This window comes from Lactuca virosa, chromosome 1, assembly GCF_052849685.1.
Source record: "Lactuca virosa cultivar CGN04683 chromosome 1, Lactuca_virosa_CGN04683_v6, whole genome shotgun sequence".
Lineage (NCBI taxonomy): Eukaryota > Viridiplantae > Streptophyta > Magnoliopsida > Asterales > Asteraceae > Lactuca > Lactuca virosa.
In genome coordinates, this window is record NC_136426.1 from 238261029 (window position 1) to 238277256 (window position 16228).

Below are 16228 nucleotides of genomic sequence, written 5' to 3' on the forward strand. Positions count from 1 at the left end.
AAAGGAAAGGAGCCGGCTTGATCGCAACGCATCACACTATGTTTTCCGCACATTAGATCTTTAGGATTACACTCTGATATGGTTTTATGATAATATGTTTTGATTATTGACACTTTGGTTTTGACATGAGACATTAATATGAATGTTTTGATACTGTTGGTTTTATATAATAACTTAATTAAAAATGAAATTTTTGGTCATAAATTTTGGGATGTTACATGTATTGTTTCTTGAATTAGCAGAGTGGTATGTGTGTTCCATAAACTATAACTATTATAGTTTATATGTATGTTCCGTTTATAAGGAAAACATTTCTGAAATTTCTCCTTTGCTTAGCATGTTACAAAGGTTTAAAGTTTTGTACTCATATATCAATAGGGCGTATATAATTGAAATTAAAAAGGCAGTCGGACAAGTGAATTTTCCCTAAGCCTACAACCAAACATGGAACAGTAGTTAAGGCGAAAACACCAGTCCTAAGCCTGTTGAATCTTATTTATATATATATATATATATATATATATATATATATATATGTTTTAGTAGAAACCATAGTTGAAACAGTTGAAATAATTTGGAATAGCTTGAAATAGTTTAAAATCGTTTGGATGTCAACACAATATTCCTTGTGTTGTACTTGTATTCCCCCCCCCCCTAAAAAACATGGAAAAATAGTGAAAACGTAGGGGTATGAACGCACCTCGAATGTGCGTTCTCGTTTGGATACAAAGTAGTAGCGATGATCCTCGGGTTAGAACCCGCGTGCGTAGTCGTGTCCTAATAATAATTATACACGATATCGTATTTAAATTAATAAGATATTAATTTAAATAATAAATAATAATTTGAAAGTGTTAGACAACACTTAATTATGTAAGAAATACTTACAAAAATCCTTAGGAATTATTTGAAGGAATTCTAGGCGTTTTCGGTGTGCTTGGGTGTTTTCGGTGTAGGCTTGAAGATTTGAAGATTGTTCTTGGTGTTCTTGGTGTTCTTGGTGAAATTATGAAGATCTGGGCAAAAATCCCTTGAAGATATGAAGGATATGTATGAGTTTTGAGAGCAAAATGGAGGTGTTTGTGGCCTAGAAGTTGAGAAATGAATTGTGTTTACAGTTGAAACTATATATAGAAGGGGTTTTTGGCCTTAAAGGGCCTTAGGCTTTGGGTTTTCGGTCCCTTAATGGGCCTAAGTTAGAGATTTCGGTCATAAAGTCAACAAGAAATTAGGGTTTTCGGTTTTGAGTAAAAAAGGTGGGGGATTTCGGTCATGCTTTATTCCAAAGAAGGTTTTCGGTTTTTGTTGTTCCTAAAGCAAGTGTTTTCGGTTTTGGATTTGGGATTTGATTCCCAGAACCGAAATCTACATATATATATATATATATATATATATATATATATATATATATATATATATAATATTGTGATTGTATGTTAAGTGTTAAACTTATACTAGCCTTCTTCAACATGGTTTTCCATATAAACTTGTATATGAGCTAAATGAACATGCACTCTAGGCATTCAAAGTTCTTATTGCATCAAGTTATGTTGTGAATTTACTTGTACATGGTTGTAGTTTAGTCTTTTATTGACTCGAAACAACGGGTTGTTACAGAAGGTGAGATGTGTAACTAGCTTTTAAAGATTCTTGAACTTTTGCTAGCCATCTTCTTCTTGTTTTCTCTCTAGAACCATGGGTTCTATTACTCTTCTTCTTTTTGTTGTTGTTTGAAGCTAATTGAAGATTTGGTGATTAGAAGTGATTCTACTTTAGTGCTTAATTGTGTTAAGCACTTAAAGCCTTAAGGAGCACTTCATACAAGAATGGAACTAACATTACTATGAGCCTTACTTTTGTTGGTGAATACATTATAGAGAAACTATATTCTTGAGCTTTTAGCATCGCCATCAAGTCCCCAAAAAACAAGTGGGATCAAAGTCTTCAAATGTTGTATTCTTAACATCTTATGTGTGACATCCCCATTTTTATGGACTGAAAAAACCGATTTTGTTTATGCTTAATAAATCAGAGTATCCTTTTAAAAATATTTACTTTGCGGAATTTGTCCCAAAAACGTGATAATAATATCCTCAAGAGATTTCCAAGAAATGTATTTTATTTATAAAACTCGGGATGTCATCGTCAATGTAAGAAACATAAGCATAAACGAAGACTAACAACATTTCTTTACACTAAAACTCTATATCTCCATGAATCTCTCAGTAGATACATATATCATTATATATAATTTCATGTGATACAATAAACTGAGTGGGTCAAGTTGGGAAACCTGGTGAGTACATAGGGTTTTCAACCCACAATAATACAGTTAATATGTTTAATTATCAAACCATTAACCCAATTACCCATCCTCGTTTTCTTATCTATACTTCCCTAGGGTTATATCCTAAGGGTCAGCACCTACATCGTATTGACTTATCATCTCCTATATCAAATGGGCACGAAGTCCATCGCTGCCAATGTTTATCTAATAGGAACTAAGTCCATAGCTGCCAACATTTAACTAATAGGCACTAAGTCCATAGCTACCAACGTTTGACTAATAGGCACTAAGTCCATAGCTACCAATGTTTAACTAATAGGCACTAAGTCCATAGCTGCCAACGTTTAACTAATAGACAATAAGTTCATAGTTGCCAATGTTTATAGGCACAAAGTCCATTGCCGCCAGTGTTCTACGGGACTGTCATCAATCAGTCCGGTAGTCATCACTTATTTATCACCAATCTAACATCACCTAGTTCTCATCACCCGTCACTACCCAATTCATGTTATAAGTGTAAAATACTTATATAATTAAATAAGTTAAATATCATCTGATATTATTTTATCTAACACATACCACCTTCGACACAGATAATAAGCATATAAGCATGTAATTATCTAGATACTTCATATCCACATGTAAGATGAAAGGGACCATGCACTCACATGATAAAATGGGTGACTGGAGATCTGGACAGAGCTTCTTCTAACACCTCAGATATTCCATGATGTGTTCTAAGTATAATTGTTATAGGGTTTTATTCTAATGATAGTAGAGACTAAGAATAGTCTAGATCCTCACTAATCCCAATGTCTACATCAAGATCTATCAACTAAGGATCAAGCAGGCTGGACAGTTGGGAGGCAGGATCATTTTGGCATAATAGTTGTTTTGAAATCCAACAACCAAGCCAACATTACCATTCTAGACACCTCTCCTGTAAGTAGATCAATCAGTATATTGACATGGAATTACTGATAAATCTTATTTATAGGTTCATAATGACGACTTATGACTATAAATATACGTTACATAGAAAAGACTAGAGTGTACCTTAACTTACAGAGGTTCTTCCGGACAGAAGTTAGGAAATTGAACTAGCAGAGCTTCTACTCACTAGCTACTACTTCTTTAGGGGTCGCAAGCCTTCGTCGAATGCTAAAACTTAGGGAAATAGGCTAAAATCGAGAGAATTTCGATAGAGAGGAGGATGGGGAGTGAGGAAGCAAATGAGCAGCCGAAATCTATTTATAGCACAACTACAGGTCGCGCCTAGTGTGCGCGTTGTGCACATCTGAGACGTTGCTCCTCCCATTTTCTGCCACGTGTCGCAAATATGGTGGTACACGCCCCACCTTCTAGAAGGTGTGTGTCGTGCAACCCACCTGCACGTGGCGCTTCTCGAAAAAAATTCAGAAAATCGTATCTTCTTCATACGAGCTCCATTTTCAATGTCCTTTATATCCCCTGAAAGCTCTCGACGAGATCTACAACTTTCGTTTAGACTCCGTCGGCTAATTTTGGCTTTTTTCAAGCTATATTTTTAACAGGCTTAGACTGTTAAAGTCCATTAAAAATTCATAACTTCCTCATATGATATTCGTTCTCGATTGTCTTTATACTGACAGAACCATATGTATGAGATCTTCAATCCTCGTTTAGATTGCTTTTCCTAACAATCAACCGATTTCTACTTCGGTTTCTAAGCCATATACTGCTACGCTGAAACTTCTATAAATCCTAACTTTCTCTTACGAAATCAGATTTAGACGATATCTATATGTACGAATTCGATTTTATGATATCTATCACTTTCCTTTAGATTACTAAGGCTAATAAGCAACCTATCTTCAACTTACTATTTACAACATACTGTTTGAACGTGAGACTTCGGAAGGTCGTACCGTCTTCACTCGAAGTCGGATTTTGGCGTTCTTTATATGTACTAAATCCTCGTCACATATACTATAATTTGGTTAAGATTATTTATCCTAAATAATCCCTCTTTAAAATTCATTATTATCGCTTGTAATAACTTTATTGCATAGCCCAAATTTGCGGGTGTTATAATTATTTCCCCCTTAGGATGATTATGTCCCGGAATCATCAATAAAACACGACTTGTATAATAACTCCACACATTACCTTTCCATCCTAGGTGGTAATTATAATTCATATGTCCTTCTATTGCTAGACTCTTCTCTCTAAGAGTTGAATGCTTACCCCCGAAGGTATCTTCCTTCATGTTCTAATGTGATACCACCACATCTTTGTAAGTAGCTTTTCTAGCTACTGGCTACTTAGTCGACGATTGTGATCTATTTATCGATTGCATCGATCTTTCCCTGCTTTAATCTTCGACTAAAGTCGGACACACTTCGTTGATTAGTCGGACTCGATTCGATATGATTATTAGGTCGGAAAAATATTTATCTTTCTAGTCATTACCGAAACAAAGGTAATGATGGAAATAAACAAAATAAATTGATTACTTAGAGATTTAGTAACCTTGTGACTTTCCCTGATCCAAGTGCGAGTCTTGTGCTTCTGGTAGTATAGGCTTCTACAACCTTTCACACCTACTCATACTCGTCCCTAGTAATGTCTCCAAGTCTCCAAGTCATCATATATGAAAACCACACATAAATTCAACGTATAACAAAATTTAGGAAATTATATTCCCTTTTGAACGATTACGAGATTTATTTAGGTCTATTACATAACCTAATACTAATAATGTATCTTCTTCATATCCCAAACTATGGATAAGCCGCTCTCTATTCTCGACCTATTGTTGCTTCGTCGAGGATCATATGATATGCCCTTGCCTTCGACTTTGGTGGCACATTCTGCCTTGTTGCTTCATTCTTCTTTGGGCAATTCCTTGAAATATGCCCACCATCTCCACGTTCATAACACTTCTTGTCATCGAATTTGCATTCTCTGGAATAATGAACCATTCTCCTGCATTTGTAGCAAGTCACCTCTCCCTCGCATCTTCCTAAGTGCTTCTTCTTGCACATTTCACACGAACTGTCATCACTGTTATCTTCATAGCTATTATCATGGGGGTTCTGTTTTCAAGAGTCTTCCCTTCTTATCAGACTTTGAAGACCCTTCGAGCTTCCTTTTCTCTCCTTTCTTATATTTCTCCATATCCTACTCCCTAATATGGGTCTCCATGTTCCTTGCTGACCAGATAACCTCCTTTAGAGTCCTTGCTATTTTTACAATTGGAACAAAGTCTGCTGGCAATCCATTAGCAAACATGTTGACCTTGGAGGGGCTGAACTCGTAAAAATGGGGCTGAACTCGTAAAAATGGGCAGAAGTTTGGAGGGACTCGGGTGCGCCTCATGCAGCCTCCATATATATGGTTAGGTGTATTAGAAACCCTAACCCTAAATGATAACACCCAGTCGCCACCTTATAACTTCTAGTCGCCGGCTACCACCCTCATCTTCAGCCGCCGCTTCCTCCACCGTCGAGACCCTAAACCATCGTCGTGCCCCTGCTGTCGGTGACAACGAAGACCAACGGTGAAGTCGTGAGGCCGTCGTTGTTGTCCCACTATCGACGGAGGGTGCTGTGTTCGCCGTTGCTGCTGCTTGTCCGTTGCTACACCGTCGCTCGCGTCGCCACCCCTTCCTCCGTCTTTCTCTTGCTACGTCTTAGGCCACTGCCACCATGTTGGAGCCATAAAACCACCGAGACCACCATTGGTGTACTCCCCTTGCTGCTCCGGTTATTGTTTACCACCCCAAGGGGGCTGTTGTGTTCGCATGAGTAGGCCTTCTGTCGAGTAATGTCGTGAAGAACCACCATGGCAGCCGGCCATGGTGGTTATTACCATCAACACCGCTATCAACCGTTGCTGCCGCCGCCGTGCGCCACCGGGAGGGTGGCTAGGTGCTTACAAACAGAAGCATGGGTGGGTGTGTTTCCGTTATTGGTGTGTATGTGTGTATGGTGTTGTTTGGCCGGAAAATCGGGAAAAGCCACCACCACCACCGTGAGGTGGTGGCTGCCATTGTGTACCACCACCGACCACCACAAGGGTGGTTGCGGGTGTGTGTTCATTTAGTATAGTGTGTGTTTTTCATGAGTTCATTGTAAATTGTAAAAATTGGAATAATGAAAGGAAAATCCAACCACCACCGTAGGGTAGTGGCTGCCGCCTCCTGCCGCCACCGGCCGCCGTGTCGGGTGGCGGTGTGCTTAGTTGTGTGGGGATTGCTTTTTGGATGTTAGGACAAAGGACTAAAACCCTAATGGGCCTATTAAACCCTAATGGACCCAAAAGCCTAAGCATGTGTCTAATGGGCTTAGTGAACCCTAATGGATCTAAGGACCTAACTATTGGGCCTATTGGGCAAATATGGGTTGGAAACCCTAATGCCATGAAACCCTAATTTGGGATTTATCGGGATCGCATCGGGATTAATTAATGAACTTAGAATATTAATTAATAATCATTGGCAAAAAATAATCTAAGCAATATTGGACTTAATGGATTAAGTCCTTAGTGGATTAAGTCCTTAATGGGTTAAGTAGGAAACTTAACCCTAATCATCATTTTATGAGAAACCCTAATTTCACTTGGGTTTATTGTTGGGCCTTTCTATTGGGCCTTCATGATTGGGTTATTAATGGACCATCCAAGATCAAGCAAATGGACTAGAATAATTAATGGGCTTTGAGGTAAGGCCCATAAGAGGAGTTGGGCCCAATTTGGAAAATTGGGCCATAGATGGGCTATAGTTTGGGCCTAGATGGTTGTATGATATTGGGCCCTTAGAATGATACATGTTGGACTGGACTAAACAATTGGGTCTTAAGGGAAGTCCATGTAGAGGTTTGGGCCCAATTTGGAAAATTGGGCCATATGTTGGGCTTTGGTCCTTAGTTGACTTTGGGCCTATGGATTGGGCCTTGGGCTTGCATAAAGCCAAGCTTGGGGTAATGTAGTAATTATCCAAAGTATGTACTCATGGTTATGTAGTGGAACCCAATTATTAATTGGGTGTTATTTTGGTGTTGACAGTTCGGGAATCTGTCATCCAGCAGCTGGGGTTGACTTTGCGGGACTTCAGCAGTGTGGGATTGTATCTACGGTACTTCAGCAGTGTGAGGTGAGTTACCTTCCAGTAGTGGTGGGTCTACGGCCACAATTCCGGCCCACCAGTAGGAGTTGTATGTTAGATGATTGTCTTTGTGATATTCATCTAGGTTTGCTACTACATGTTATGTTTTATGTGCTAGCATGATATGATGTTACGTGATGATGGTAGTAGTAGGGGGAGATAGTCCCCAAGTTACCGGCCGATAGGGCCGAAGGGGTAGTTTAGTACCCAGCCATGTTAGATTATGATTACGTGACTGTATGTGATAGACCGGTCGAGAGGACCGAAGGGGTAGGCCAACTCACATATATGCTAGGCAAGGTCACCGGTCGAGAGGACCGAATGGGTAGGCCAGCACCCAGATATGCTAGGCAAGGTCACCGGTCGAGAGGACCGAAGGGGTAGGTCAGCACCCAGATATGCTAGGCAAGGTCACCGGTCGAGAGGACCGAAGGGGTAGGTCGGGGACCCAGATATGCCTGGCAGTATGTATGTTATATGATTGTATGGTATGTGGTATGATGGGGGAACTCACTAAGCTTCGTGCTTACGGTTTTCATTTTTGGTTTCAGGTACTTCGTTTTCAAAGGAAAGGAGTTGGCTTGATCGCAACGCATCACACTATGTTTTCCGCACATGAGATCTTTGGGATTACACTCTGATATGGTTTTATGATAATATGTTTTGATTATTGACACTTTGGTTTTGACATGAGACATTAATATGAATGTTTTGATACTGTTGGTTTTCTATAATAACTTAATTAAAAATGAAATTTTTGGGCTTAAATTTTGGGATGTTACATGTATTGTTTCTTGAATTAGCAGAGTGGTATGTGTGTTCCATAAACTATAACTATTATAGTTTATATGTATGTTCCGTTTATAAGGAAAATATTTCTGAAATTTCTCCTTTGCTCAGCATGTTACAAAGGTTTAAAGTTTTGTACTCATATATCAAGAGGGCGTATATAATTGAAATTAAAAAGGCAGTCGGACAAGTGAATTTACCCTAAGCCTACAACTAAACATGGAACAGTAGTTAAGGCGAAAACACCAGTCCTAAGCCTGTTGAATCTCATTTATATATATATATATATATATATATATATATATATATATATATGTTTTAGTAGAAACCATAGTTGAAACAGTTGAAATAATTTGGAATAGCTTGAAATAGTTTAAAATCGTTTGGATGTCAACACAATATTCCTTGTGTTGTACTTGTATTCCCCCCCCCCCCTAAAAAACATGGAAAAATAGTGAAAACGTAGGGGTATGAACGCACCTCGAATGTGCGTTCTCGTTTGGATACAAAGTAGTAGCGATGATCCTCGGGTTAGAACCCGCGTGCGTAGTCGTGTCCTAATAATAATTATACACGATATCGTATTTAAATTAATAAGATATTAATTTAAATAATAAATAATAATTTGAAAGTGTTAGACAACACTTAATTATGTAAGAAATACTTACAAAAATCCTTAGGAATTATTTGAAGGAATTCTAGGCGTTTTCGGTGTGCTTGGGTGTTTTCGGTGTAGGCTTGAAGATTTGAAGATTGTTCTTGGTGTTCTTGGTGAAATTATGAAGATCTGGGCAAAAATCCCTTGAAGATATGAAGGATATGTATGAGTTTTGAGAGCAAAATGGAGGTGTTTGCGGCCTAGAAGTTGAGAAATGAATTGTGTTTACAGTTGAAACTATATATAGAAGGGGTTTTTGGCCTTAAAGGGCCTTAGGCTTTGGGTTTTCGGTCCCTTAATGAGCCTAAGTTAGAGATTTCGGTCATAAAGTCAACAAGAAATTAGGGTTTTCGGTTTTGAGTAAAAAAGGTGGGGGATTTCGGTCATGCTTTATTCCAAAGAAGGTTTTCGGTTTTTGTTGTTCCTAAAGCAAGTGTTTTCGGTTTTGGATTTGGGATTTGATTCCCAGAACCGAAATCTATATATATATATATATACATATATATATATATATATATATATATATATATATATATATATATATATATATATATATATATTGTGATTGTATGTTAAGTGTTAAACTTATACTAGCGTTCTTCAACATGGTTTTCCATATAAACTTGTATATGAGCTAAATGAACATGCACTCTAGGCATTCAAAGTTCTTATTGCATCAAGTTATGTTGTGAATTTACTTGTACATGGTTGTAGTTTAGTCTTTTATTGACTCGAAACAACGGGTTGTTACAGAAGGTGAGATGTGTAACTAGCTTTTAAAGATTCTTGAACTTTTGCTAGCCATCTTCTTCTTGTTTTCTCTCTAGAACCATGGGTTCTATTACTCTTCTTCTTTTTGTTGTTGTTTGAAGCTAATTGAAGATTTGGTGATTAGAAGTGATTCTACTTTAGTGCTTAATTGTGTTAAGCACTTAAAGCCTTAAGGAGCACTTCATACAAGAATGGAACTAACATTACTATGAGCCTTACTTTTGTTGGTGAATACATTATAGAGAAACTATATTCTTGAGCTTTTAGCATCGCCATCAAGTCCCCAAAAAACAAGTGGGATCAAAGTCTTCAAATGTTGTATTCTTAACATCTTATGTGTGACATCCCCATTTTTATGGCCAGAAAAAACCGATTTTGTTTATGCTTAATAAATCAGAGTATCCTTTTAAAAATATTTACTTTGCGGAATTTGTCCCAAAAACGTGATAATAATATCCTCAAGAGATTTCCAAGAAATGTATTTTATTTATAAAACTCGGGATGTCATCGTCAATGTAAGAAACATAAGCATAAACGAAGACTAACAACATTTCTTTACACTAAAACTCTATATCTCCATGAATCTCTCAGTAGATACATATATCATTATATATAATTTCATGTGATACAATAAACTGAGTGGGTCAAGTTGGGAAACCTGGTGATTACATAGGGTTTTCAACCCACAATAATACAGTTAATATGTTTAATTATCAAACCATTAACCCAATTACCCATCCCCGTTTTCTTATCTATACTTCCCTAGGGTTATATCCTAAGGGTCAGCACCTACATCGTATTGACTTATCATCTCCTATATCAAATGGGCACGAAGTCCATCGCTGCCAGTGTTTATCTAATAGGAACTAAGTCCATAGCTGCCAACATTTAACTAATAGGCACTAAGTCCATAGCTACCAACGTTTGACTAATAGGCACTAAGTCCATAGCTACCAATGTTTAACTAATAGGCACTAAGTCCATAGCTGCCAACGTTTAACTAATAGACACTAAGTTCATAGTTGCCAATGTTTATAGGCACAAAGTCCATTGCCGCCAGTGTTCTACGGGACTGTCATCAATCAGTCCGGTAGTCATCACTTATTTATCACCAATCTAACATCACTTATTTCTCATCACCCGTCACTACCCAATTCATGTTATAAGTGTAAAATACTTATATAATTAAATCAGTTAAATATCATCTGATATTATTTTATCTAACACATACCACCTTCGACACAAATAATAAGCATATAAGCATGTAATTATCTAGATACTTCATATCCACATGTAAGATGAAAGGGACCATGCACTCACATGATAAAATGGGTGACTGGAGATCTGGACAGAGCTTCTTCTAACACCTCAGATATTCCATGATGTGTTCTAAGTATAATTGTTATAGGGTTTTATTCTAATGATAGTAGAGACTAAGAATAGTCTAGATCCTCACTAATCCCAATGTCTACATCAAGATCTATCAACTAAGGATCAAGCAGGCTGGACAGTTGGGAGGCAGGATCATTTCGGCATAATAGTTGTTTTGAAATCCAACAACCAAGCCAACATTACCATTCTAGACACCTCTCCTGTAAGTAGATCAATCAGTATATTGACATGGAATTACTGATAAATATTATTTATAGGTTCATAATGACGACTTATGACTATAAATATACGTTACATAGAAAAGACTAGAGTGTACCTTAACTTACAGAGGTTCTTTCGGACAGAAGTTAGGAAATTGAACTGGCAGAGCTTCTACTCACTAGCTACTACTTCTTCAGGGGTCGCAAGGCTTCGTCGAAGGTTAAAACTTAGGGAAATAGGCTAAAATCGAGAGAATTTCGAGAGAGAGGAGGATGGGGAGTGAGGAAGCAAATGAGCAGCCGAAATCTATTTATAGCACAACTACAGGTCGCGCCTAGTGTGCACGTTGCGCACATCTGAGACGTTGCTTCTCCCATTTTCTGCCACGTGTCGCAAATATGGTGGTACACGCCCCACCTTCTAGAAGGTGTGTGTCGTGCAACCCACCTACACGTGGCGCTTCTCGAATAAAATTCAGAAAATCGTATCTTCTTCATACGAGCTCCATTTTCAATGTCCTTATATCCCCTGAAAGCTCTCGACGAGATCTACAACTTTCGTTTAGACTCCGTCGGCTAATTTTGGCTTTTTTCAAGCTATATATTTAACAGGCTTAGACTGTTAAAGTCCATTAAAAATTCATAACTTCCTCATATGATATTCGTTCTCGATTGTCTTTATACTGACAGAACCATATGTATGAGATCTTCAATCCTCGTTTAGATTGCTTTTCCTAACAATCAACCGATTTCTACTTCGGTTTCTAAGCCATATACTGCTACGCTGAAACTTCTATAAATCCTAACTTTCTCTTATGAAATCAGATTTAGACGATATCTATATGTACGAATTCGATTTTATGATATCTATCACTTTCCTTTAGATTACTAAGGCTAATAAGCAACCTATCTCCAACTTACTATTTACAACATACTGTTTGAACGTGAGACTTCGGAAGGTCGTACCGTCTTCACTCGAAGTCGGATTTTGGTGTTCTTTATATGTACTAAATCCTCGTCACATATACTATAATCTGGTTAAGATTATTTATCCTAAATAATCCCTCTTTAAAATTCATTATTATCGCTTGTAATAACTTTATTGCATAGCCCAAATTTGCGGGTGTTATAATTATTTCCCCCTTAGGATGATTATGTCCCGGAATCATCAATAAAAAACGACTTGTATAATAACTCCACACATTACCTTTCCATCCTAGGTGGTAATTATAATTCATATGTCCTTCTATTGCTAGACTCTTCTCTCTAAGAGTTGAATGCTTACCCCCGAAGGTATCTTCCTTCATGTTCTAATGTGATACCACCACATCTTTGTAAGTAGCTTTTCTAGCTACTGGCTACTTAGTCGACGATTGTGATCTATTTAGCGATTGCATCGATCTTTCCCTGCTTTAATCTTCGACTAAAGTCGGACACACTTCGTTGATTAGTCGGACTCGATTTGATATGATTATTAGGTCGGAAAAATATTTATCTTTCTAGTCATTACCGAAACAAAGGTAATGATGGAAATAAACAAAATAGTTTGATTACTTAGAGATTTAGTAACCTTGTGACTTTCCCTGATCCAAGTGCGAGTCTTGTGCTTCCGGTAGTATAGGCTTCTACAACCTTTCACACCTACTCATACTCGTCCCTAGTAATGTCTCCCAGTCTCCAAGTCATCATATATGAAAACCACACATAAATTCAACGTATAACAAAATTTAGGAAATTATATTGCCTTTTGAACGATTACGAGATTTATTTAGGCCTATTACATAACCTAATACTAATAATGTATCTTCTTCGTATCCCAAACTATGGATAAGCCGCTCTCTATTCTCGACCTATTGTTGCTTCGTCGAGGATCATATGATATGCCCTTGCCTTCGACTTTGGTGGCACATTCTGCCTTGTTGCTTCATTCTTCTTTGGGCAATTCCTTGAAATATGCCCACCATCTCCACATTCATAACACTTCTTGTCATCGAATTTGCATTCTCTGGAATAATGAACCATTCTCCTGCATTTGTAGCAAGTCACCTCTCCCTCGCATCTTCCTAAGTGCTTCTTCTTGCACATTTCACACGAACTGTCATCACTGTTATTTTCATAGCTATTATCATGGGGGTTCTGTTTTCAAGAGTCTTCCCTTCTTATCAGACTTTGAAGACCCTTCGAGCTTCCTTTTCTCTCCTTTCTCATATTTCTCCATATCCTACTCCCTAATATGGGTCTCCATGTTCCTTGCTGACCAGATGACCTCCTTTAGAGTCCTTGCTATTTTTACAATTGGAACAAAGTCTGCTGGCAATCCATTAGCAAACATGTTGACCTTGGAGAGTTTAGTTGGAACTAAATATGAAACAAGCTTCATTTTCTCCATAAAACTTGCAGCGTACTCGTTGATGCTCATCCTTCCCTTCTTCAGATTCTGGAACTCGTTGTTGATCTCAAAAAGATCCTGCTCATAGCAGTGCTACATTTTAAGTTGCACCAAAAAGTCTTCCCAAGACATTTTACTAGCTTCTCCTTTGGGCATGGTATCAGCGAGTAGCTTCCACCAAATTAATATCCCAGTCTTCAACTATATAACCGCAAGAACGGTCTTCTGCTTGTTGCTGCAGTCGCAACTTTCAAACATCATCTCCATCTTGGAGATCCAATCCATGACTTCCACCAGTGTTGGGCTTCCAAAAAGACTTGGTGGATTGGATGCCATGAAATCCTTATAGTTGCAACCACTTCCTTCATTCCCCTCCTCAGTGTCATTCCTTCTGACCACCTGGGGTTCCACACGACTGACAGTCCTAATGTAGTTCCCTTCTTCTGACTGTTCCCCTTCCAACCCTCTTTGCACAACAGGTGCAATAGGTTCTCTCCCATTCTCCTAGATCAGCTGCATCATTTTCTCTCTTTGCTCGGCTAACAGAGCTCTAAGCATTTCCATTGTGACAGGTTCAGCTACCGGCACTGCTTCAGGCGCACGCTCAACTGCTCAGGGATCAGGATGACGACTCTCATTATCGTTTCCTATTCCACTGTGTGTCCTCACCATGACGTTCTATACACCAAAGCAGACGTTCAATATAGTGACGAGAATATAGATAGGAAGATAGACGTATAAATATCCTTATCACTCCAAAAAGCTATATGACAATTCTAATACCGTAATTAAACATTCAAAAATCTAAACACATAAAATTTTCAGATCCAGTTAGCAATAGACCATAGATCCGAACATCATAGAGCATCTAAAGGCATCCTATTAGCATCCTAAGGCATATTATAGCTATAGCATGTATAAATCACTTAGCAAATAGAAGAAAATTAGGCATTTATCCTAAAGTAAGCTAGTGATTGTGTCTATTCAGGTGTACTACCTAAAATATACTAGACACTCATCTCACGATCATTACTTAGCATTCTAAGTTGAAGTCTAGAAATAAATCCTTACTCCTAGTTCACTTAAACTAATGCTCTGATACCAACTATAACATCCCCATTTTTACCGCCATAAAAGACCGATTTTGTTTATGCTTAATAAATCAGAGTATCCTTTTAAAATTACTTTGTAGAATTTGTCCCAAGAACATGATAATAATATCATCAAGACATTTCCACGAAATGTATTTTATTTATGAAACTCGGGATGTCATCGTCAATATAAGAAACATAAGCATAAACGAAGACTTACAACATTTCTTAACACTAATAGTCTACATCTCCTTGAATCTCTCAGCAGATACATATATCATCATATATAATTTCCTGTGATACAATAAACTGAGTGGGTCAAGTTGGGAAACCTGGTAAGTACACATGGTTTTCAACCCACAATAATATAGTTAATATGTTTAATTATCAAACCATTAACCCGATTACCCATCCCCGTTTTCTTATCTATACTTCCCTAGGGTTATATCCTAAGGGTCATCACCTACATCGTATTAACTGGTCATCTCCTATATCAAATGGGCACGAAGTCCATTTAGGCACTAAGTCCATAGAAACCAACGTTTAACTAATAGACACTATGTCCATAGCTGCTAACGTTTAACTAATAGGTACTAAGTCCATAGCTGCCAACGTTTAACTAATAGGCACTAAGTCCATAGCTGCCAACATTTAACTAATAGGCACTAAGTCCATAGCTGTCAATGTTTATAGGCACAAAGTCCATCGATGCCAGTGTTCTACAGGACTGTCATCAATCAGTCCGGTGGTCATCACCTATTTATCACCAATCTAACATCACCTATCTAACATCACTAATTTCTCATCACCCGTCACTACCCAATTCATGTTATAAGTGTAAAATACTTATATAATTAAATAAATTAAATATCAGCTGATATTATTTTATCTAACAAATGTCACCTTGGGCACAGATAATAAGCACATAAGCATGTAATTATCTAGTCACTTCATATATATGTGTAAGATGAAAGGGACCATGAACTCAAATTATAAAATGGGTGATGGGTGATCTGGACAGAGCTTTGTTTAACACCTTAGATATTCCTTGATGTGACCTAAGTATATTAACTACAAATTTTTAGTCTAATGATAGACTAAGAATAGTCTAGATCCTCATTAATCCCAATGTCTACATCAAGATCTATCAACTAAGGATCAACCAGGCTGGACAGTTGAGAGGCAGGATCATTTCGGCATAATAGTTGTTCTGAAATCCAACAACGAAGCCAACATGACCATTCTAGAAATCTCTCCCATAGGTAGATCAATCAGTATAACCACATGGAATTACTGATAAATCTTATTTATAGGTTCATAATGACGACTTATGACTATAAATATAAGTTACACAGAAAAGACTAGAGTGTAGCTTACCTTACAGAGGTTCTTCCTCACAGAAGTTAGGAAATTGAACTGGCAGAGCTTCTACTCTCTAGCTAATACTTCTTCATGGATCGCAGGGTTTCGTCAAAGGCTAAAACTAAGGGAAATGGGCTAAAATC